General features: G+C 47.0%; 1 protein-coding gene across 1 annotated transcript in view; it reads right to left on the reverse strand.

Annotated features, from left to right (window-relative positions):
* The window catches only part of ZFAND3 (zinc finger AN1-type containing 3), a 363,579-nt gene that overhangs the window by 12,684 nt on the left and 328,215 nt on the right, over positions 1 to 22,680 (reverse strand). The gene's annotated exons all lie outside the window — the stretch shown is intronic.

Genomic DNA, 22,680 nt, shown 5'->3' on the forward strand with positions numbered 1-22,680 from the left:
GTTCCGGGTACCACGCTCTTCTCGGCCAATCCGGAACCACGAGAATTGTGTTTACTCCTCGCTTTCTTATTATTCTCAATACCTTTGGTATGAGAGGTAGAGGAGGGAACACATAAACTGACCGGTACACCCACGGTGTCACTAGAGCGTCCACAGCTATCGCCTGAGGGTCTCTTGACCTGGCGCAATACTTCTCTAGTTTTTTGTTTAGGCGGGACGCCATCATGTCCACCTGTGGACGACCCCATTGATTTACAATCATTTGGAAGACTTCTGGATGAAGTCCCCACTCTCCCGGGTGGAGGTCGTGCCTGCTGAGAAAGTCTGCTTCCCAGTTGTCCACTCCCGGGATGAACACTGCTGACAGTGCAAGTACATGATTCTCCGCCCATCGGAGAATTTTTGTGGCTTCTGCCATCGCCGTCCTGCTTCTTGTGCCGCCCTGTCGATGCACATGGGCGACTGCCGTGATGTTGTCTGACTGGATTAGCACCGGCTGGTGTAGGAGCAGGGATTTTGCTTGACTTAGGGCATTGTAAATGGCCCTTAGTTCCAGAATATTTATGTGAAGGGCAGTCTCCTGACTTGACCATAGTCCTTGGAAATTTCTTCCCTTTTTGACTGCCCCCCAGCCTCGTAGGCTGGCATCCGTGGTCACCAGGACCCAGTCCTGTATGCCGAATCTGCGGCCCTCCAGAAGATGAGCACTGTGCAGCCACCACAGAAGAGACACCCTGGTTCGTGGAGACAGGGTTATTAAACGATGCATCTGAAGATGCGATCCGGACCACTTGTCCAACAGGTCCCACTGAAAAATCCTGGCATGGAACCTGCCGAATGGAATTGCTTCGTAAGAAGCTACCATCTTTCCCAGGACCCGCGTGCAGTGATGCACCGATACCTGTTTTGGTTTTAGGAGGTCTCTGACTAGAGAAGACAACTCCCTGGCTTTCTCCTCCGGGAGAAACACTTTTTTCTGGGCCGTGTCCAGAATCATTCCCAGGAACATTAGACGTGTCGTGGGGACCAGCTGTGACTTTGGGATATTCAGAATCCAGCCGTGCTGGCTCAGCACTTCCTGAGATAGTGCTACTCCCACTAACAACTGTTCCTTGGATCGTGCCTTTATTAGGAGATCGTCCAAGTATGGGATAATTAAAACTCCCTTTTTTCGAAGGAGTATCGTCATTTCCGCCATAACCTTGGTAAATACCCTCGGTGCCGTGGAGAGTCCAAACGGCAGCGTCTGGAATTGGTAATGGCAGTCCTGTACCACAAATCTGAGGTACTCCTGGTGAGAATTGTAAATGGGGACATGCAGGTAAGCATCCTTGATGTCCAGGGATACCATGTAATCCCCCTCGTCCAGGCTTGCAATAACCGCCCTGAGCGATTCCATCTTGAACTTGAATTTTTTTATGTATGTGTTCAAGGATTTCAAATTTAAAATGGGTCTCACCGAACCGTCCGGTTTCGGCACCACAAATAGTGTGGAATAGTAACCCCGGCCTTGTTGAAGTAGGGGTACCTTGATTATCACCTGCTGGGAATACAGCTTGTGAATCGCTGCTAGCACCGCCTCCCTGTCTGAGGGAGCAATCGGCAAGGCGGATTTTAGGAAACGGCGGGGTGGAGTCGCCTCGAATTCCAGCCTGTATCCCTGAGATACTATTTGAAGGATCCAGGGATCCACCTGTGAGCGGGCCCACTGATCGCTGAAATTCCTGAGGCGGGCCCCCACCGTACCTGGCTCCGCCTGTGAAGCCCCACCGTCATGCAGCGGACTTGGAAGAGGAAGCGGGGGAGGACTTTTGTTCCTGGGAACCTGCCGTTTGCTGCAGCCTTTTTCCCCTGCCTCTGCCTCTTGACAGAAAAGACCCTCCTTTTCCCCGCTTGTTTTTCTGGGACCGAAAGGACTGAACCTGATAAAATGGCGCCTTCTTAGGCTGTGAGGGGATATGGGGTAAAAATGCTGACTTCCCAGACGTTGCTGTGGAAACTAGGTCGGAGAGACCATCCCCAAATAATTCCTCCCCCTTATAAGGCAAGACTTCCATGTGCCTTTTGGAATCTGCATCTCCAGTCCACTGGCGAGTCCATAAGCATCTCCTAGCAGAGATAGATAATGCACTTATTTTAGATGCCAGCCGGCAGATTTCCCTCTGTGCATCTCTCATGTATAAGACTGAGTCTTTTATATGGTCAATTGTTAGCAGGATCGTGTCTCTGTCTAACGTGTCAATATTTTCTGACAGTTTATCTGACCACGCAGCGGCAGCACTGCACATCCATGCTGACGCAATAGCTGGTCTGAGTATAATGCCTGAGTGTGTATATACAGACTTCAGGATCGCCTCCTGCTTTCTATCAGCAGGTTCCTTAAGGGCGGCCGTATCCTGGGACGGTAGTGCCACCTTTTTAGACAAACGTGTGAGCGCTTTATCCACCCTCGGGGGTGTTTCCCAACGTAACCTATCCTCTGGCGGGAAAGGGAACGCCATTAGTAGCTTCTTAGGAATTACCAATTTCTTATCAGGGGAAGCCCACGCTTCTTCACACACTTCATTTAATTCATCTGACGGGGGAAAAACTACAGGTAGTTTTTTCTCCCCAAACATAATACCCTTTTTTGTGGTACCTGGATGTAAATCAGAAATATTTAACACCTCTTTCATTGCCTCAATCATGCAGTGAATGGCCTTAACGGGCATTAAATTTGACTCATCGTCGTCGACACTGGTGTCAGTATCCGTGTCGACATCTACTTGTGCCACCTGAGATAACGGGCGTTTCAGAGCCCCTGATGACTTTTGAGACACCTGGACAGGCACGAGCTGAAGACTCGGCTGTCCCACAGTCGGCATGTCGTCAAATTTTTTATGTAAGGAGTCTATACGTGCACTCATTTCCTGCCATAATACCATCCACTCAGGTGTCTGACCCCCAGGGGGTGACATCCCTGCTAAAGGCATCTGCTCCCCCTCCACATCATTATCCTCCTCAAACATGTCGACACAGCCGTACCGACACACTCTACACACACAGGGAATGCTCAAATAGAGGACAGGACCCACAAAAGCCCTTTGGGGGGACAGAGTAAGAGTATGCCAGCACACACCAGAGCGCTATATATATATATATATATATATATATATATATATATATATATATATATACAGGGACTAACTGAGTTATGTCCCTAATAGCTGCTTTTTATATAATATACTGTATACAGTGCCAATTTTAATGCCCCCCCTCTCTTTTCCCTCTTACTGTACTGTAGAATTGCAGGGAAGAGCCAGGGAGCTTCCTTCCAGCCGAGCTGTGAGGGGAAAATGGCGCCAGTGTGCTGAGGAGATAGGCTCCGCCCCTTTTTCGCGGACTATTCTCCCGCTTTTTATGGGATTCTGGCAGGGGTATTTACCTCATATATAGCCCCAGGGGCTATATATTGAGGTATTTTAGCCAGCCAAGGTGTTTTTATTGCTGCCTCAGGGCGCCCCCCCCCCAGCGCCCTGCACCCTCAGTGACCGGAGTGTGAAGTGTGTATGAGGAGCAATGGCGCACAGCTGCAGTGCTGTGCGCTACCTTGGTGAAGACAGGATGTCTTCATGCCGCTGATTTTCCGGACCATCTTCTTGCTTCTGGCTCTGTAAGGGGGACGGCGGCGCGGCTCCGGGACCGAACATCAAGGCTGGGCCTGCGGTCGATCCCTCTGGAGCTAATGGTGTCCAGTAGCCTAAGAAGCCCAATCCGGCTGCAAGCAGGCGAGTTCGCTTCTTCTCCCCTTAGTCCCTCGCTGCAGTGAGCCTGTTGCCAGCAGGTCTCACTGAAAATAACAAATTCTAAGACTATAACTTTCTAAGAGCTCAGGAGAGCCCCTAGTGTGCATCCAACCTCGGCCGGGCACGAAATCTAACTGAGGCTTGGAGGAGGGTCATAGTGGGAGGAGCCAGTGCACACCAGGTAGTCTAAGATCTTTCTAGAGTGCCCAGCCTCCTTCGGAGCCCGCTATTCCCCATGGTCCTTACGGAGTTCCCAGCATCCACTAGGACGTTAGAGAAATGGTCTTGGATAACAGATCACATATCAAGTATGCCTAGGGAAACTTATGCGTATGCCCGCACCTCATAGTGCGTTTGAAGTAAAGTCAACCTTTTAACCATAGACTACTAGTGTGGCCGTCTGATTGGCTCATACAACATGCAAAAATGAACAAGGAAGAAAGGAGCCAATTTGTGATGCTCTAGAGTAATCATACCTGCTGACCTTTAATGTGTATATAAAGTTCTTAAAAATGATCCACAATTACTTTATTAAAATAAGTGAAATAGACTAAACTTAGAAAATGTGCAGTGAAAACAAGAGAGAGGTTAAAATACCACATCTCTCTCTAGATCTCGGTCACAATACACATGATCAATGATTATGGGTTCCACTCAATATACAAGGTTCTTCAATAACAACTGTATATTAAATCAAAGGACTACTCCTGGGTTCATAATCCCATTAATAAACGGTCCCCAGACGGATGTCCGACATGCAGACACAAGAAGTATGATTGATGATGAATGATGTATGAAATTTACGGTGTTAATTCTGTCTGTGTGTATTTATGTAAATGACACCATCACCCTATATTGTGTTCTATTAAGAAAGTAAGTGGATTCATTAGGAAACATATGTGAGATTGGAACCTGTATAAATTAGTGAGAAGTGGGGGGCCACACCCCTGACGTAGTCTATTGAATGAAACGCGTTGGAGGGCCTTTTAGATGACAACAGTCCTTCAAAAGGGTATTCCTTGATGGGACTTTCTGTAACACTGGGATCTTAAGGATCTACATCAAAGAAACAGCTATACATTATTGCTATGTGCATTGTCGTTCTTTTCATATGAGCAGTATTTTATTGTGGTCCAGTTAAAGTACTTTTAACAGTTACACTATGAAAGTTTTATTCATTGAATAGAGTACAGTTGGACCCAGAAGTATGTTAGACCCCTGTCTACTTTTGCTGTTTACATTGTCCACTCAAGCTGGGGACGCACAAGGCAATATTCACAGACCGCGTTAGCTATGCAGCACAGCCGATGACCAATATATCTTCAGACACAGTATATCGGTGCATCTGAATGTGTCTATGTGCGGTCCGCCGACTGCCCATATAATTGCTGTGGGGACTGAAGTCAAAGTTACCATACAGTATACAATTCAATGCAAAAAAAAGAAAAAATGCAAATACTATGTTTGAGCTTTTGAAGTTAATAAAACCACACTCCGGTTTTCCCTAGAGCATACAGTTATCCTGGATCAGATCGCAGTAGCGACAGCCGGGGGGCATAGGTAAATGGGTACAATTGGTCAACAGTAGCAAGAAAAAGCCAGCAACCCTGCAAGTTCCTATAATAAAATAAAGGTGCATACACATGGTGAGAGCCTTGCTATGCCCGATTCTGACTATGCGATTTTCCTGGAACTCCCCAAGAGCTCAGAACCACAGATTTTGACTATCTGTACTTGAGATTTTGTCTAAGTGCCAATTTTGACTATACTGTGTACTAGATCAGGGATGGGGAACCTTCGGCCTTCCAGCTGTTGTTGAACTACACATACCAGCATGCCTTGCTAGTTTTGCTATTTGGCCATGCTAAAACTGTTGCAGGGCATGCTGGGATGTGTAGTTCAACAACAGCTGGAGGGCCATAGGTTCCCCATCCCTGTACTAGATAGTACACTAGATAGTCAAGATTGACTGGCCTGCACAGTTTATCTAGCCTTGCGATACCGACCTCACGGGAGCGCGCATCGGGATCGCAAGCTGCCTAACACCTTGCGATTTCCACTAACTTTCCGTGCGATTTTGACTATATAGTACACAAAAAGAACCCTGTAATATCATTACAGCATGTGACAATGTACAGGACACCTTCTGCTTTGTTAAAGGTTTTACGCTGTGGAAAGAGTTTTGTATGACATAAATAAAAGGAAAAGTCATTTTGCGTTGATCACCTGACATGGAATGACCAATAGGGTCCAGGGAATCTTAAACAAAACCTGTAGATCCACATACAATCACTGTGCTTCTTGCTGAGAGATCAGGGCGGCTCTATCACCACCAGGGGAGACAATGACTTGGCTTATGTAAGTTCTTATATACAGAATAGTGCTGCCTTATGGAACGCCACCCATTCATTCAGCTCTGCCTGTATTCAGTGGATTAATAGAGTGGTATGGCTCAACTAGAAGATGGGCAACACATGGAGCGAGTAATAATAAGTAGCACAAGCTTCCTAAATGTAAATGCATCTGTTTACAATTATGCAAATCCATATGTACTATGCTCGGCCCATGTCCTGCCTATTCCAGAGGGAATCACTGCCAATTCATGCAGGATAGGATACGCCACAATGCATCAACCCTCATGGTCGGCAAGTCTCACACCCTGCGCTAGAGTTTATATATTACCAGGCATTTATATAGCGCACACATTCTGCAGCGCTTTACAGAGAATATTTGGCCATTCACATCAGACCCTGCCCCAGAGGAGCTTCCAGTCTATATCCCCTATCACATGTACACGCACACACATTCACGCTATGGTTAATTTTGTTGGGAGCCAATTAACCTACCAGTATATTTATATAAAGAATACATTGATGAACAGGCTGTAATACTACTTGAATCTGCTTAAGCTCCACTATACTGAGAAATTCTGTCCTAATAATATCACATTGTTCTGGTGCAGATAACAGGAGAAAATATTCAGCAGCAGCAGGACGGTACATAGACCTTGATACAGACACAATAACCAACCAACCGTACAACAGTCACAGAAGAGATCTGCAGCGTCAAGACTGTCTTATTTCAACACTTTATAATCCTAATACTTAGCTGTCTCTCTGTACAAATGAACTTACTCTTTAATATAACAGTACCCCTCGTGTCGCCACTGCTTTCTCAGATTTTTGATTTTCAGAAAAACTCTCCAACCAGAGAAATTAAATTGGCCAACAGTAGCAAGGAAAAGCCAGAAACCCTGCAAGTTCCTATAATAACGTTAACGACAAAAGAACCCTGTAATATCATTACCGCATGTGACAATATACAGGACACCTTCTGCTTTGTTAAGGCTTTTAAGCTCTGGAAAGAGTTTTGTATGAGACATAAATAAAATTAGAGAACCGAACACCACAAAGGACAAGGACAATATTGCACCAGTAAAAATAACTTTTGTAACGTCAATCTTTAATGCCCAAAAGCCAGCGGTAGCACTGCAAGGCTAACCTCCAATGCTCAGAAGCCAGGGGCAGCACTGTAATGCAGACCTCCAAAACCCAGAAGCCAGGGGCAGCACCGTAACGTGAACCTCCAGTGTCCAGAACCCACGGGCTGCACCATAACGCGAACATCCAACGCCCAGAAGTACCACTGCAACAGAAACTGTAACGCCCAGAAACCAGGAGCAGCACCGTAACACGAACCCCAATTTCCAATTATAAAGAAATACTCTTTATTAGAGGAGCACTATATCTTAACTACAAGTTGTTTCATATAAAAGGCCCACTAATAAGTACAGATGTGTTTCCATACACCAAGCCTTCCATACACACAACGGAGCCACTTTTAGCGGTGCAGCACACAGTAGCAACTTTTTCTTACACAGACGCAGCAAATCACCACTCAATCTGCACCGGAGATGCCGGCCTGTGACTAAGCGCACGGAAATACGTTTTACGCAAGTACAAAGTCGCAGATGAAGCACAACAAACCATGGCATGAGAAAAAGCTGCATTTAAAGATTCAGACTCATCCAGACACATATGTACAAAGGTCAAACATCAAACTGATCAGCGCAGTCTCACTAAGTAGTTTTGTCGGATCCAGTTGCTGTATTATTGCGAATATGCACATTTTGGTGTGGCCGAGTCGCATGGGACCTATCGTGCAGAGAGGGGCTGTTTGGCTCAACTGTTGCTGCGGTCTATGAGGACACATCTGCAGGTATGGAAAAGTTTTAGGATTACAACCAGAACTGGAGGGTTTACAGATAACGTTGGTAGTGTGGGGGAATATATTCTTCTGCACACAGTAGACTTCCTATCTAGTAACCAATTGACAGATGCCACTGCACTTTTAGTCACATTGGGGCACATGTATTAACCTGGAGAAGGCACGAGGAAGTGATAAGCCAGTGATAAGTGCAAGGTGATAAACGCACCAGCCAATCAGCTCCAATATGTAAATTAACAGTTAGGAGCTGGTTTATCACCTTGCACTTATCACTGGCTTATCACTTCCTTATGCCGTCTCCAGGCTTAATACATCTGCCTCATTATGCAGCTAATGGCTGATAATAACTTGCACTCGGCAGATGTAAATACAATCTCGTCTAATAGATTTCATTACATTATACATGTTTAATGTCACTTAAACAATGATATATTCTACTGTCACCACCTCAAAGAATGCTGGAGCATGCTGGGAGTAGCTGGAACAGTACAGTGGCTGCAAGATCACTTCTCAGACTCCTGGACGCCAATCCTCCACCATCTCCAGGGGACACGTATCTTGTGCAGCGCATGTGAAGAAAGCGTTACACTTTTGCCCCAATCATGGTGCCCGCATTTAGCGGCGTATGGCAGTCTTTGTGGGGTGAAAGGACATTATATGACTTTGTGGGATGCTATGTTTCATGAAATGCAGTACAATAATAAAGCCAGGGCGCATTACTGCCACTTGCACGTTACCTTTGACGAATAACGGGCCTATAGTTTTAATACAGTGTAGTTGGCCCTTCTATGTAGCACCACACAAATGCAGTAAATCATCACAACTTTATTCTCTCACTAATTAACCTATACTTTCTCCCTCTATTTCTCTAGTCCCTGAACAGAAAACTGATACTCAGTATTTCCAAAATATCGGACCGGACTGGAGATGTGCTATTGCGACTAATTAATAATGGAATTAATAAGATTTTACTTACCGGTAAATCTATTTCTCGTAGTCCGTAGTGGATGCTGGGGACTCCGTAAGGACCATGGGAAATAGACGGGCTCTGCAGGAGACATGGGCACTTTAAGAAAGAATTTGGATTCTGGTGTGCTCTGGCTCCTCCCTCTATGTCCCTCCTCCAGACCTCAGTTAAAGAAATTGTGCCCGGAAGAGCTGACAGTACAAGGAAAGGATTTTGGTAATCCAGGGTAAGACTCATACCAGCCACACCAATCACATCGTATAACTTGTGATAACTTTACCCAGTTAACAGTATGAACAATAACAGAGCATCAGATAAACCCTGATGCAACTATAACATAACCCTTATTTAAGCAATAACTATATACAAGTATTGCAGAAGAAGTCCGCACTTGGGACGGGCGCCCAGCATCCACTACGGACTACGAGAAATAGATTTACCGGTAAGTAAAATCTTATTTTCTCTAACGTCCTAGTGGATGCTGGGGACTCCGTAAGGACCATGGGGATTATACCAAAGCTCCCAAACGGGCGGGAGAGTGCGGATGACTCTGCAGCACCGGTTGAGCAAACGATAGGTCCTCCTCAGCCAGGGTATCAAACTTGTAGAACTTTGCAAACGTGTTTGAACCTGACCAAGTAGCAGCTCGGCATAGTTGTAATGCCGAGACCCCTCGGGCTGCCGCCCAAGAAGAGCCCACCTTCCTAGTGGAATGGGCTTTCACTGATTTTGGCTGCGGCAATCCAGCCACAGAATGAGCTTGCTGAATCGTGTTACAGATCCAGCGAGCAATAGTCTGCTTTGAAGCAGGAGCACCAAGCTTGTTGGATGCATACAGGATAAACAGTGACTCCGTTTTCCTGACTCTAGCCGTTCTGGCTAAATAAACTTTCAAAGCCCTGACTACATCTAGTAACTCGGAATCCTCCAAGTCACGAGTAGCCACAGGCACCACAATAGGTTGGTTCATATGAAAGGATGAGACCACTTTTGGCAGAAATTGTGGACGTGTCCTCAATTCCGCTCTATCCATATGGAAAACCAGATATGGGCTTTTATGAGGCAAAGCCGCTAACTCTGACACGCGCTTAGCCGAAGCCAAGGCTAATAGCATGACCACCTTCCACGTGAGATATTTCAACTCCACTGTTTTAAGTGGTTCAAACCAGTGTGATTTCAGGAAACTTAACACCACGTTAAGATCCCAAGGTGCCACTGGAGGCACAAAAGGAGGCTGAATATGCAGCACTCCTTTCACAAACGCCTGAACTTCTGGCAGAGAAGCCAACTCCTTTTGAAAGAAAATGGAAAGGGCTGAAATCTGGACCTTAATTGAGCCTAACTTCAGGCCCAAATCCACTCCTGACTGAAGGAAGTGAAGGAAACGGCCCAGCTGAAACTCCTCTGTAGGAGCATTGCTGGCCTCACACCAAGAAACATATTTTCGCCATATCCGGTGATAATGTTTAGCTGTTACGTCCTTCCTAGCCTTTATCAGCGTAGGAATGACCGCCTCCGGAATACCCTTTTCGGCTAGGATCCGGCGTTCAACCGCCATGCCGTCAAACGCAGCCGCGGTAAGTCTTGGAAGAGACAGGGTCCCTGTTGCAACAGGTCCTGTCTTAGAGTAAGAGGCCACGGATCCTCTGTGAGCAATTCTTGCAGATCTGGATACCAAGTCCTTCGTGGCCAATCTGGAACAATGAGAATTGTTCTTACTCCTCTTTTTCTTATTATCCTCAGTACCTTGGGTAGCTTTTTGTTGAGGCGTGACGCCATCATGTCTATCTGTGGTAGTTCCCACCGACTTGTAATCTGTGTGAAGACTTCTCGATGAAGTCCCCACTCTCCCGGGTGTAGGTCGTGTCTGCTGAGGAAGTCTGCTTCCCAGTTGTCCACTCCCGGGATGAACACTGCTGACAGTGCGCTTACGTGATTCTCTGCCCAGCGAAGAATCCTGGTGGCTTCCGCCATCGCCACTCTGCTCCTTGTGCCGCCTTGGCGGTTTACATGAGCCACCGCGGTTATGTTGTTTGACTGAATCAGAACCGGTTGGTCGCGAAGTAGGGACTCGCTTGACGTAGGGCGTTGTATCCAGGATGTTGATGTGAAGGCAAGTCTCCTGACTTGACCACAGGGCCTTGGAAATTTCTTCCCTGTGTGACTGCCCCCCACGCCTAGAGGCTTGCATCCGTGGTCACCAGGACCCAGTCCTGAATGCCGAATCTGCGGCCCTCTAGAAGGTGAGCACTCTGCAGCCACCACAAGAGAGACACCCTGGCCCTGGGGGATAGGGTGATTAACCGATGCATCTGAAGATGTGATCCGGACCATTTGTCCAGGAGATCCCATTGAAAGGTCCTCGCATGGAACCTGCCGAAGGGTATGGCCTCGTATGATGCCACCATCTTTCCCAGGACTCGTGTGCAGTGATGCACCGACACCTTTTTTGGTTTTAATAGGTCTCTGACCAGTGTCATGAGTTCCTGAGCCTTCTCCATCGGGAGATAAACCCTCTTCTGGTCTGTGTCCAGAATCATGCCCAGGAAAGGCAGACGAGTCGTAGGAATCAACTGCGACTTTGGAATATTTAGAATCCAGCCGTGCTGTCCTAACACTTCCAGAGAGCGTGCTACGCTGATCAGTAACTGCTCTCTTGACCTCGCTTTTATGAGGAGATCGTCCAAGTATGGGATAATTGTGACCCCTTGCTTCCGCAGGAGTACCATCATTTCCGCCATCACCTTGGTAAATATTCTCGGTGCCGTGGAGAGACCAAACGGCAACGTCTGAAATTGGTAATGACAATCCTGTACCACAAATCTGAGGTACGCCTGATGAGGTGGATAAATGGGGACATGAAGGTATGCATCCTTTATGTCCAGAGACACCATAAAATCCCCCTCTTCCAGGCTTGCAATGACCGCTCTGAGCGATTCCATCTTGAACTTGAACCTTTTCAGGTATATGTTCAGGGATTTTAAATTCAATATGGGTCTGACCGAACCGTCCGGTTTCGGTACTACAAACATGGTCGAATAATAACCCTTCCCTTGTTGAAGGAGGGGAACTTTGACCACCACCTGTTGAAGATACAATTTGTGAATTGCAGTTAACACTATCTCCCTCTCTAAGGGGGAAGCTGGTAGGGCCGATTTGAGGTATCGGTGAGGGGGCATCTCCTCGAATTCCAGCTTGTATCCCTGAGACACAATTTCTATTGCCCAGGGATCCAACTGGGAGTGAACCCACCTGTGGCTGAAATTTCAGAGACGCGCCCCCACCGGGCCTAGCTCCGCCTGTGGAGCCCCAGCGTCATGCGGTGGATTTAGTGGAAGCAGGGGAGGACTTCTGTTCTTGGGAACTAGCTGCGTTGTGCAGTTTTCTTCCTCTGCCCCTGGCAAGAAAGGACGCACCTCGGACTTTCTTGCCTCTTTGTGATCGAAAGGACTGCATTTGGTAATACGGTGCTTTCTTAGGTTGTGAGGAAACATATGGCAAAAAATTTGACTTCCCAGCAGTAGCTGTGGAGACCAGGTCCGAGAGACCCTCCCCAAACAATTCCTCACCCTTGTAGGGTAAAACCTCCATGTGCCTTTTTGAGTCGGCATCACCTGTCCATTGCCGAGTCCACAGGAACCTTCTGGCAGAAATCGACATAGCATTTATTCTAGAACCCAAGAGACTAATGTCCCTTTGAGCATCTCTCATATATAGGACAGCGTCTTTTATATGCCCCAGGGTCATTAATATAGTATCCTTGTCTAAGGTATTAATTTCCTCATACAAGGTGTCAATCCATGCTGCTACAGCACTACATACCCAGGCCGACGCTATCGCTGGCCTCAGTAAGGTACCTGAATGTGTATAAATGGCCTTCAGGGTACCCTCCTGCTTTCTATCCGCAGCATCTTTGAGGGTGGCCGTATCCTGTGACGGCAGGGCTACCCTCTTGGATAAGCGTGTTAAAGCTTTGTCCACCCTAGGGACGGATTCCCAGCGTAACCTGTCCGTTTGGGAAAGGATACGCCATAAGCATCCGTTTGGGAATCTGCAGTTTTTTATCTGGAGATTCCCAAGCCTTTTCACATAACTCATTTAGCTCATGTGAAGGGGGAAAGGTCACCACTTGCCTTTTTTCCCCGTACATATGAACCCTCTTGTCAGGGACTGGGGTTTCCTCTGTGATGTGCAACACATCCTTAATTGCTACAATCATATAACGGATGGATTTAGCCAATTTAGGCTGTAACTTTGCATCATCGTAATCGACACTGGAGTCAGAATCCATGTCGGTATCTGTGTCAACAATTTGGGATAGTGGGCGCTTTTGAGACCCTGACGGCCTCTGCGACATAGGATCAGGCACGGGTTGAGACCCTGACTGTCCTGAGGCTTCTGCTTTGTATAACCTTTTATGCAAGGAATTAACATCATTTAAAACCTTCCACATATCCATCCAATCAGGTGTCGGCGCCGTCGGCGGAGACACCACATTCATTTGCTCCCGCTCTGTTTCCACATAGCCTTCCTCGTCAAACATGTCGACACAAGTGTACCGACACACCACACACACAGGGGATGCTCTTTTTGAAGACAGTTCCCCCACAAGACCCTTCGGAGAGACAGAGAGAGAGTATGCCAGCACACACCCCAGCGCTATATAACCCAGGAATCACACAGTAACTTAGTGTTAACCCAGTAGCCGCTGTAATAATGATTTTTGCGCCTAATTATGTGTCCCCCCTCTCTTTTTCACCCTCTTCTACCGTGTATCTGCAGGGGAGAGCCTGGGGAGCTTCCTCTCAGCGGAGCTGTGGAGAAAATATGGCGCTGGTGAGTGCTGAGGAAGAAGCCCCGCCCCCTCAGCGGTGGGCTTCTGTCCCGCGTTTCTGTACAATATTATGGCGGGGGCTCATACATATATACAGTGCCCAACTGTATATATGTCCAGCTTTTGCCAAGAGGTCCTAATTGCTGCCCAGGGCGCCCCCCCCCTCCCCCCTCCCTGCACCCTTACAGTGACCGGAGTATGTGGGTGTAGTGTGGGAGCAATGGCGCACAGCTGCAGTGCTGTGCGCTACCTCAGTGAAGACTGGAGTCTTCTGCCGCCGATTTCGAAGTCTTCTTGCTTCTTTCACCCGGCTTCTGTCTTCTGGCTCTGCGAGGGGGACGGCGGCGCGGCTCCGGGATCGGACGACAAAGGGTGAGATCCTGTGTACGATCCCTCTGGAGCTAATGGTGTCCAGTAGCCTAAGGAGCAGGACCTATCTGCAGAGAGTAGAGCTGCTTCTCTCCCCTCAGTCCCACGATGCTGGGAGTCTGTTGCCAGCAGAGCTCCCTGAAAATAAAAAACCTAACAAAATATTTTCTTACAGCAAGCTCAGGAGAGCTCACTGAACAGCACCCAGCTCGTCCGGGGACAAATTCAAACTGAGGTCTGGAGGAGGGACATAGAGGGAGGAGCCAGAGCACACCAGAATCCAAATTCTTTCTTAAAGTGCCCATGTCTCCTGCGGAGCCCGTCTATTCCCCATGGTCCTTACGGAGTCCCCAGCATCCACTAGGATGTTAGAGAAAAATAAGGCTGATTCCTTCCACTTCAGCATGGTAAGCACAGGGTCCCCGCGTGCAGTAATATCAGTGCTCCAGCACACAGAACAAAGCAAAATCTGCTTCCACCAGCTGACAGGTGATTGCGATTGTAAAATCTATATAATAATTAATATTCCCATTGCCTTAGGCAGAAAGTTGCTGTGCCTGTCAGTGTGACACGGGGGTGCAATATGACAACACTGGGAACATACCAATCCAATTACAGCTTTGCAAGGAGCACAGAGCGCCGATGAAGCGCTCATAGGATCAGTCATCTAAGCTGGTCCTTAATAACAGACATACATTCTCCAGCCATCACAGTCTCAGCAGTACCCCTGGCCGCTTTATCCTATTACGTCGTTCAGAGTGGAGTATGCCAGCTACAGGGAGGGGTACACAGGTGCCCGGAATCCCCCTAAACATCAGATTTAGCAGGAAAGCTATAGTACTACACACAAGTCACTGCCACAGTAGGATATGCAGGTTATAGGTGTATTGAAAATCTATTTCTATATTATTTGCACATGACAGATAAAAGACAGCCACTAAGGATGATGTGGGTTCACTACGGCTGGCCGGCGGTCGGGCTCCCGGCGACCAGCATCCCGGCGCCGGGAGCCCGACCGCCGGCTTACCGACAGCTTGGCGAGCGCAAATGAGCCCCTTGCGGGCTCGCTGCGCTCGCCACGCTACGGGCACGGTGGCGCGCCACACTATTTTATTCTCCCTCTATGGGGGTCGTGGACCCCCACGAGGGAAAATAATTGTCGGTATTCCGGCTGTCGGGCTCCCGGCGCCGGTATACTGAGCGCCGGGAGCCCGACCGCCGGCAAACAGAAGACCACCCGATGATGTTACAGACATAAACGGATGTGCACACGTTTGGTAGTACCTCTGCATTAAGCAGCACAATAGGAATTACATATGTGGAAGAAATCCCTCTTTCTATATATGGACTTGCTTGCAGTTCATCAGTAAGTTGCAGGATATAGAGGCTGACATAGCTATATAGAAATCTGCCACTGCTCAGTCTCAAAACAGTTTATCCTGCTAGAACCAAAAATAATTCCCCAGACCAAGTAAAGAGATGTAGGGAACACATTGGAAGTCTCTCCGGACTGCCTTAAGCCAAACATGGCATGTCCAGCGTTTATGTACTTCTCTTACCTTGTAGATGCACCAATCAGTCACATAACAAGTGGGCATGCAAAGGCAACAACGGGATTGTGATATGGATGATTCTCTCTTTACTCTGTGTCATGTTAAATAAAAGTCTACTCTATAACACAAAGGTTGTAATATTATATATATATATATATATATATATATATACACACACAAGCATACATACATACATACGAGAACGCAGTGATGTCCCTGCAAGAACGGAATGTGCGGCACTCAGCTTCAAAGAAAAACTCCAAGCTAGTTTGCTGCTGCTTAACAACGTTTCAGTGTTGTATCACTGTCGTCAGGTACAACACTGAAACGTTGTTAAGCAGCAGCGTTTTTCTTTCAAGCTGAGTACCGCACATTCCGTTCTTGTTTCTACACTTTCTGTATATAATACCTACACCTACTGTTCTATACTGTAGTCACAGAACATCTCAGACAGGGGACGGTTTATTTCCAAAACATTGGGTTTTAAATTCCGGCACTTCTGAGGGTATTTATGTACCATAGTTTAAAGGGCAATGCATTTATAAGCAGTGTCTTGTTCGTAAAAGCATTGCCTCTTTAAATATTGGCTATAAACACAATCAGAATCGATGGATTACTTATTAACTAACCCCATGATGTTCTTACATTGTACTGTACAGTAGGGGGGTACATTATGCCTGGGCAAGTCTTTATGTATATTATATCCTGTATGGTATAATGAGGGGGGGCAGTATATTATGTCCTGTATGAGATAGTGAGGGGGGCAGTATATTATGTCCTGTATGAGATAGTGAGGGGGAGCAGTGTATTATGTCCTGTATGAGATAGTGAGGGGGGGGGGGGGGAGCAGTATACTATGTCCTGTATGAGATAGTGAGGGGAGGGGCAGTATATTATGTCCTGTATGAGTTAGCGGGGGGGGGGGGGGGGGGGGGCAGTATATCATGTCCTGTATGAGATAGTGAGGGTGGGGGGGGAGCAGTATATTATGTCCTGTATGAGATAGTGAGGGGGGGAGCAGTATATTATGTCCTGTATGAGATAGTGAGGGGGGAGCAGTATATTATGTCTATATTATGCCCTGTATGAGATAGTGAGGGGGAGCAGTGTATTATGTCCTGTATGAGATAGTGAGGGGGGAGCAGTATATTATGTCCTGTATGAGATAGTGAGGGGGAGCAGTGTATTATGTCCTGTATGAGATAGTGAGGGGGGAGCAGTATATCATGTCCTGTATGAGATAGTGAGGGGGGGGGCAGTATATTATGTCCTGTATGAGATAGTGAGGGGAGGGGCAGTATATTATGTCCTGTATGAGATAGTGAGGGGGGGGGGGGGGGGGGGCAGTATATTATGTCCTGCATGAGATAGTGAGGGGGGGGGGGGCAGTATATTATGTCCTGTATGAGATAGTGAGGGAGAGCAGTATATTATGTCCTGTATGGTATAATGAGGGGGGAGCAGTATATTATGTCCTGTATGAGATAGTGAGGGGGGCAGTATATTATGTCCTGTATGAGATAGTGAGGGGGAAGCAGTATATTATGTCCTGTATGGTATAATGAGGGGGGAGCAGTGTATTATGTCCTGTATGAGATAGTGAGGGGGGAGCAGTGTATTATGTCCTGTATGAGATAGTGAGGGGGGAGCAGTATATTATGTTCTGTATGAGGTAGTGAGGGGGGAGCAGTATATTATGCCCTGTATGAGATAGTGAGGGGGGAGCAGTGTGTTATGTCCTGTATGAGATAGTGAGGGGGGGTGGGGGGGGGGCAGTATATTATGTCCTGTATGGTATAATGAGGGGGGAGCAGTATATTATGTCCTGTATGAGATAGTGAGGGGGAGCAGTATATTATGTCCTGTATGAGATAGTGAGGGGGGGGGGGGGGGGGGCAGTATATTATGTCCTGTATGAGATAGTGAGGGGGGAGCAGTATATTATGTTCTGTATGAGATAGTGAGGGGGGGAGCAGTATATTATGTCCTGTATGAGATAGTGAGGGGGGAGCAGTATATTATGTCCTGTATGAGATAGTGAGGGGGGAGCAGTATATTATGTCCTGTATGAGATAGTGAGGGGGGAGCAGTATATTATGTCCTGTATGAGATAGTGAGGGGGGAGCAGTGTATTATGTCCTGTATGAGATAGTGAGGGGGGGGGGGCAGTATATCATGTCCTGTATGAGATAGTGAGGGGGGGAGCAGTATATTATGTCCTGTATGAGATAGTGAGGGGGGAGCAGTATATTATGTCCTGTATGAGATAGTGAGGGGGGAGCAGTGTATTATGTCCTGTATGAGATAGTGAGGTGGGGGGGGGGGGGGGGGCAGTATATTATGTCCTGTATGGTATAATGAGGGGGGGGGCAGTATATTATGTCCTGTATGAGATAGTGAGGGGGGACCAGTGTATTATGTCCTGTATGAGATAGTCAGGGGGAGCAGTATATTATGTCCTGTATGAGATAGTGAGGGGGGGCAGTATATTATGTCCTGTATGAGATAGTGAGGGGGGGGGGGGGGGCAGTATATTATGTCCTGTATGAGATAGTCAGGGGGGACCAGTGTATTATGTCCTGTATGAGTTAGTGAGGGGGGACCAGTGTATTATGTCCTGTATGAGATAGTGAGGGAGGAGCAGTATATTATGTCCTGTATGAGATAGTGAGGGGGGAGCAGTATATTATGTCCTGTATGAGATAGTGAGGGGGGAGCAGTATATTATGTCCTGTATGAGATAGTGAGGGGGGAGCAGTATATTATGTCCTGTATGAGATAGTGAGGGGGGAGCAGTATATTATGTCCTGTATGAGATAGTGAGGGGGGGGGGGGGCAGTATATTATGTCCTGTATGAGATAGTGAGGGGGGAGCAGTATATTATGTTCTGTATGAGATAGTGAGGGGGAGCAGTGTATTATGTCCTGTATGAGATAGTGAGGGGGGGCAGTATATTATGTCCTGTATGAGATAGTGAGGGGAGAGCAGTATATTATGTCCTGTATGAGATAGTGAGGGGGGAGCAGTATATTATGTCCTGTATGAGATAGTGAGGGGGGAGCAGTATATTATGTCCTGTATGGTATAATGAGGGGGGAGCAGTATATTATGTCCTGTATGAGATAGTGAGGGAGAGCAGTATATTATGTCCTGTATGGTATAATGAGGGGGGAGCAGTATATTATGTCCTGTATGAGATAGTGAGGGGGGCAGTATATTATGTCCTGTATGAGATAGTGAGGGGGAAGCAGTATATTATGTCCTGTATGGTATAATGAGGGGGGAGCAGTGTATTATGTCCTGTATGAGATAGTGAGGGGGGAGCAGTGTATTATGTCCTGTATGAGATAGTGAGGGGGGAGCAGTATATTATGTTCTGTATGAGGTAGTGAGGGGGGAGCAGTATATTATGCCCTGTATGAGATAGTGAGGGGGGAGCAGTGTATTATGTCCTGTATGAGATAGTGAGGGGGGGGGAGGGGGCAGTATATTATGTCCTGTATGGTATAATGAGGGGGGAGCAGTATATTATGTCCTGTATGAGATAGTGAGGGGGGAGCAGTATATTATGTCCTGTATGAGATAGTGGGGGGGAGCATTATATTATGTCCTGTATGAGATAGCGAGGGGGGGGGGGGGGGGGGGCAGTACATTATGTCCTGTATGAGATAGTGAGGGGGGAGCAGTATATTATGTCCTGTATGAGATAGTGAGGGGGGAGCAGTATATTATATTCTGTATGAGATAGTGAGGGGGGAGCAGTATATTATGCCCTGTATGAGATAGTGAGGGGGGAGCAGTGTATTATGTCCTGTATGAGATAGTGAGGGGGGGGCAGTATATTATGTCCTGTATGGTATAATGAGGGGGGAGCAGTATATTATGTCCTGTATGAGATAGTGAGGGGGGAGCAGTATATTATGTCCTGTATGAGATAGTGAGGGGGAGCATTATATTATGTCCTGTATGAGATAGCGAGGGGGGGAGGGGGGCAGTATATTATGTCCTGTATGAGATAGTGAGGGGGGAGCAGTATATTATGTCCTGTATGAGTTAGTGAGGGGGGAGCAGTATATTATGTCCTGTATGATGTATGAGATAGTGAGGGGGGAGCAGTACATTATGTCCTGTAGGAGATAATGAGGGGGGAGCAGTATATTATGTCCTGTATGAGATAGTGAGGGGGGGAGCAGTATATTATGTCCTGTATGAGAGAGTGAGGGGGGGGGGGGGGGAGCAGTATATTATGTCCTGTATGAGATAGTGAGGGGGGCAGTATATTATGTCCTGTATGAGATAGTGAGGGGGGGAGCAGTATATTATGTCCTGTATGAGATAGTGAGGGGGGGCAGTATATTATGTCCTGTATGAGATAGTGAGGGGGAGCATTATATTATGTCCTGTATGAGATAGCGAGTGGCGGCAGTATATTATGTCCTGTATGAGATAGTAAGGGGGGGGGGGGGCAGTATATTATGTCCTGTATGAGATAGTGAGGGGGGGGGGGGGGGGGGGAGAAGCAGTATATTATGTCCTGTATGAGATAGTGAGGGGGGGGAGCAGTATATTATGTCCTGTATGAGATAGTGAGGGGGGGCAGTATATTATGTCCTGTATGAGATAGTGAGGGGGAGCATTATATTATGTCCTGTATGAGATAGCGAGTGGCGGCAGTATATTATGTCCTGTATGAGATAGTAAGGGGGGGGGGGCAGTATATTATGTCCTGTATGAGATAGTGAGGGGGGGGGGGGGGGGGGGGAGAAGCAGTATATTATGTCCTGTATGAGATAGTGAGGGGGGGGGAGCAGTATATTATGTCCTGTATGAGATAGTGAGGGGGAGCAGTATATTATGTCCTGTATGAGATAGTGAGGGGGGGAGCAGTATATTATGTCCTGTATGAGATAGTGAGGGGGGGGGGGGAGGGGGGGAAACAGTATATTATGTCCTGTATGAGATAGTGAGGGGGGAGCAGTACATTATGTCCTGTATGGTATAATGAGGGGGGAGCAGTATATTATGTCCTGTATGAGATAGTGAGGGGGGGGGGGGGGGAGCAGTATATTATGTCCTGTATGAGATAGTGAGGGGGGAGCAGTATATTATGTCATGCATGAGATAGTGAGGAGGGGGGGAGCAGTATATTATGTCCTGTATGAGATAGCGAGGGGGGAGCAGTATATTATGTCCTGTATGAGATAGTGAGGGGGAGCAGTACATTATGACCTGTATGAGATAGTGAGGGGGGGAGCAGTATATTATGTCCTGTATTAGATAGTGAGGGGGAGCAGTACATTATAACCTGTATGAGATAGTGAGGGGGGAGCAGTATATTATGTCCTGTATGAGATAGTGAGGGGGAGCAGTATATTATGTCCTGTATGAGATAGTAAGGGGGGGGGGGGGCAGTATATTATGTCCTGTATGAGATAGTGAGGGGGGAGCAGTATATTATGTCCTGCATGAGATAGTGAGAGGGGAGCAGTGTATTATGTCCTGTATGAGCTAGTGAGGGGGGAGCAGTATATTATGTCCTGTATGAGATAGTGAGAGGGGAGCAGTATATTAAGTCCTGTATGAGAGTGAGGGGGAGCAGTATATTATGTCCTGTATGAGATAGTGAGGGGAGGCAGTATATTATGTCCTGTATGAGCTAGTGAGGGGGGGGGGGGGGGGCAATATATTACGTCCTGTATGAGCTAGTGAGGGGGGAGTAGTATATTATATCCTGTATGAGATAGTGAGGTGGGGGCAGTATATTATGTCCTGTATGAGATAGTATAATTGTGTGTGTGTATTGGGTGGGTAGGGGTATCATCAGATAAAGGTAGACTTCATAGTGCAGTTCTCCGTTCGGTCACACGGGCTGATCCTGTTCTGTAGAAGACCTCCAGGCTGGGAGCTATATTAGATAGAAACAAGCTGATCTTCTCTGCACTGATCTTGCAAACAAACTACCTTTTAACTCTGCAGGTTTCATTTTCTGTTGCAGTTTCAATTTAGGGAACTTCTTACGTGTGTGGCTAGTAGGTGGCTCTCTCAATCTAAAGTCACCTTGCAGCTAGGGCAAAAGAAATAAATGTAATACTGCAACCGAGACCACACTGGAAGACGGAAAATAGCTACAGCAAAAATACTGATTGAAATCGGCTACTGGCAATAAAGGTAGGCACAGGCTGTGATTAATAACATACATTAGGGTGTGTATGAAAGAAAGACCTGACTGCTTATTGCCTGATGTGTCAGCCGTGTGCTCTGTACATGGATGGAAAATAAACCTCGTCTGCTCTTGTTAAGATTGAAGATCAGTCAATGTTAACTGCGGCAGAGAAGACAGGAGTCGTAGAGAAGGAACCTACCAATAATCTATAGAGCACAGACATCATCCACGTACAGCTTTGTAATGCACACACTATAGAGAGGCCTCGCACAAGAGCTTACAATCTGATCCAGGCAACAAGGGCTCACTCATACTGTAGTTTCTATTTGTGAAGCTTTGCTCTTTTTAATCCACAACAACTTGTAAATACTGTACCAGAAAAACAAGATGTGTTACTCATTATGGGTTTGTTCCTACCCAGGCTTACGTTAGCATTGTTGCTAAAGTGTTTAAACCCCCCCAACAAAACAATAATAATAAATTCAAATGCAAATTATACTTTTATATTGTCTGAGGCGGGTTGCACCTGGGAGCCTGGGTTGGTGACGTCAGCAATGACGCGGCACTTACAGATCACATGATCTTCAAGCGCCGCCCGTCCACATAGAGTGAACGGGAACTGGGTCACATCGACCCAGCTTCCCGTCACATCGACCCAGCTTCCCGTTTACACAGCACAGTAAGCCGGGTTGAACACGTGTTGAACCCTGCTTGCTACCCGATCTGGAATACCCGGTCACTCGACCCGGATTATTCCAACTGGGCCCTTTTACACCGCACA

The sequence above is a fragment of the Pseudophryne corroboree genome, chromosome 4 (assembly GCF_028390025.1).
Source record: "Pseudophryne corroboree isolate aPseCor3 chromosome 4, aPseCor3.hap2, whole genome shotgun sequence".
Lineage (NCBI taxonomy): Eukaryota > Metazoa > Chordata > Amphibia > Anura > Myobatrachidae > Pseudophryne > Pseudophryne corroboree.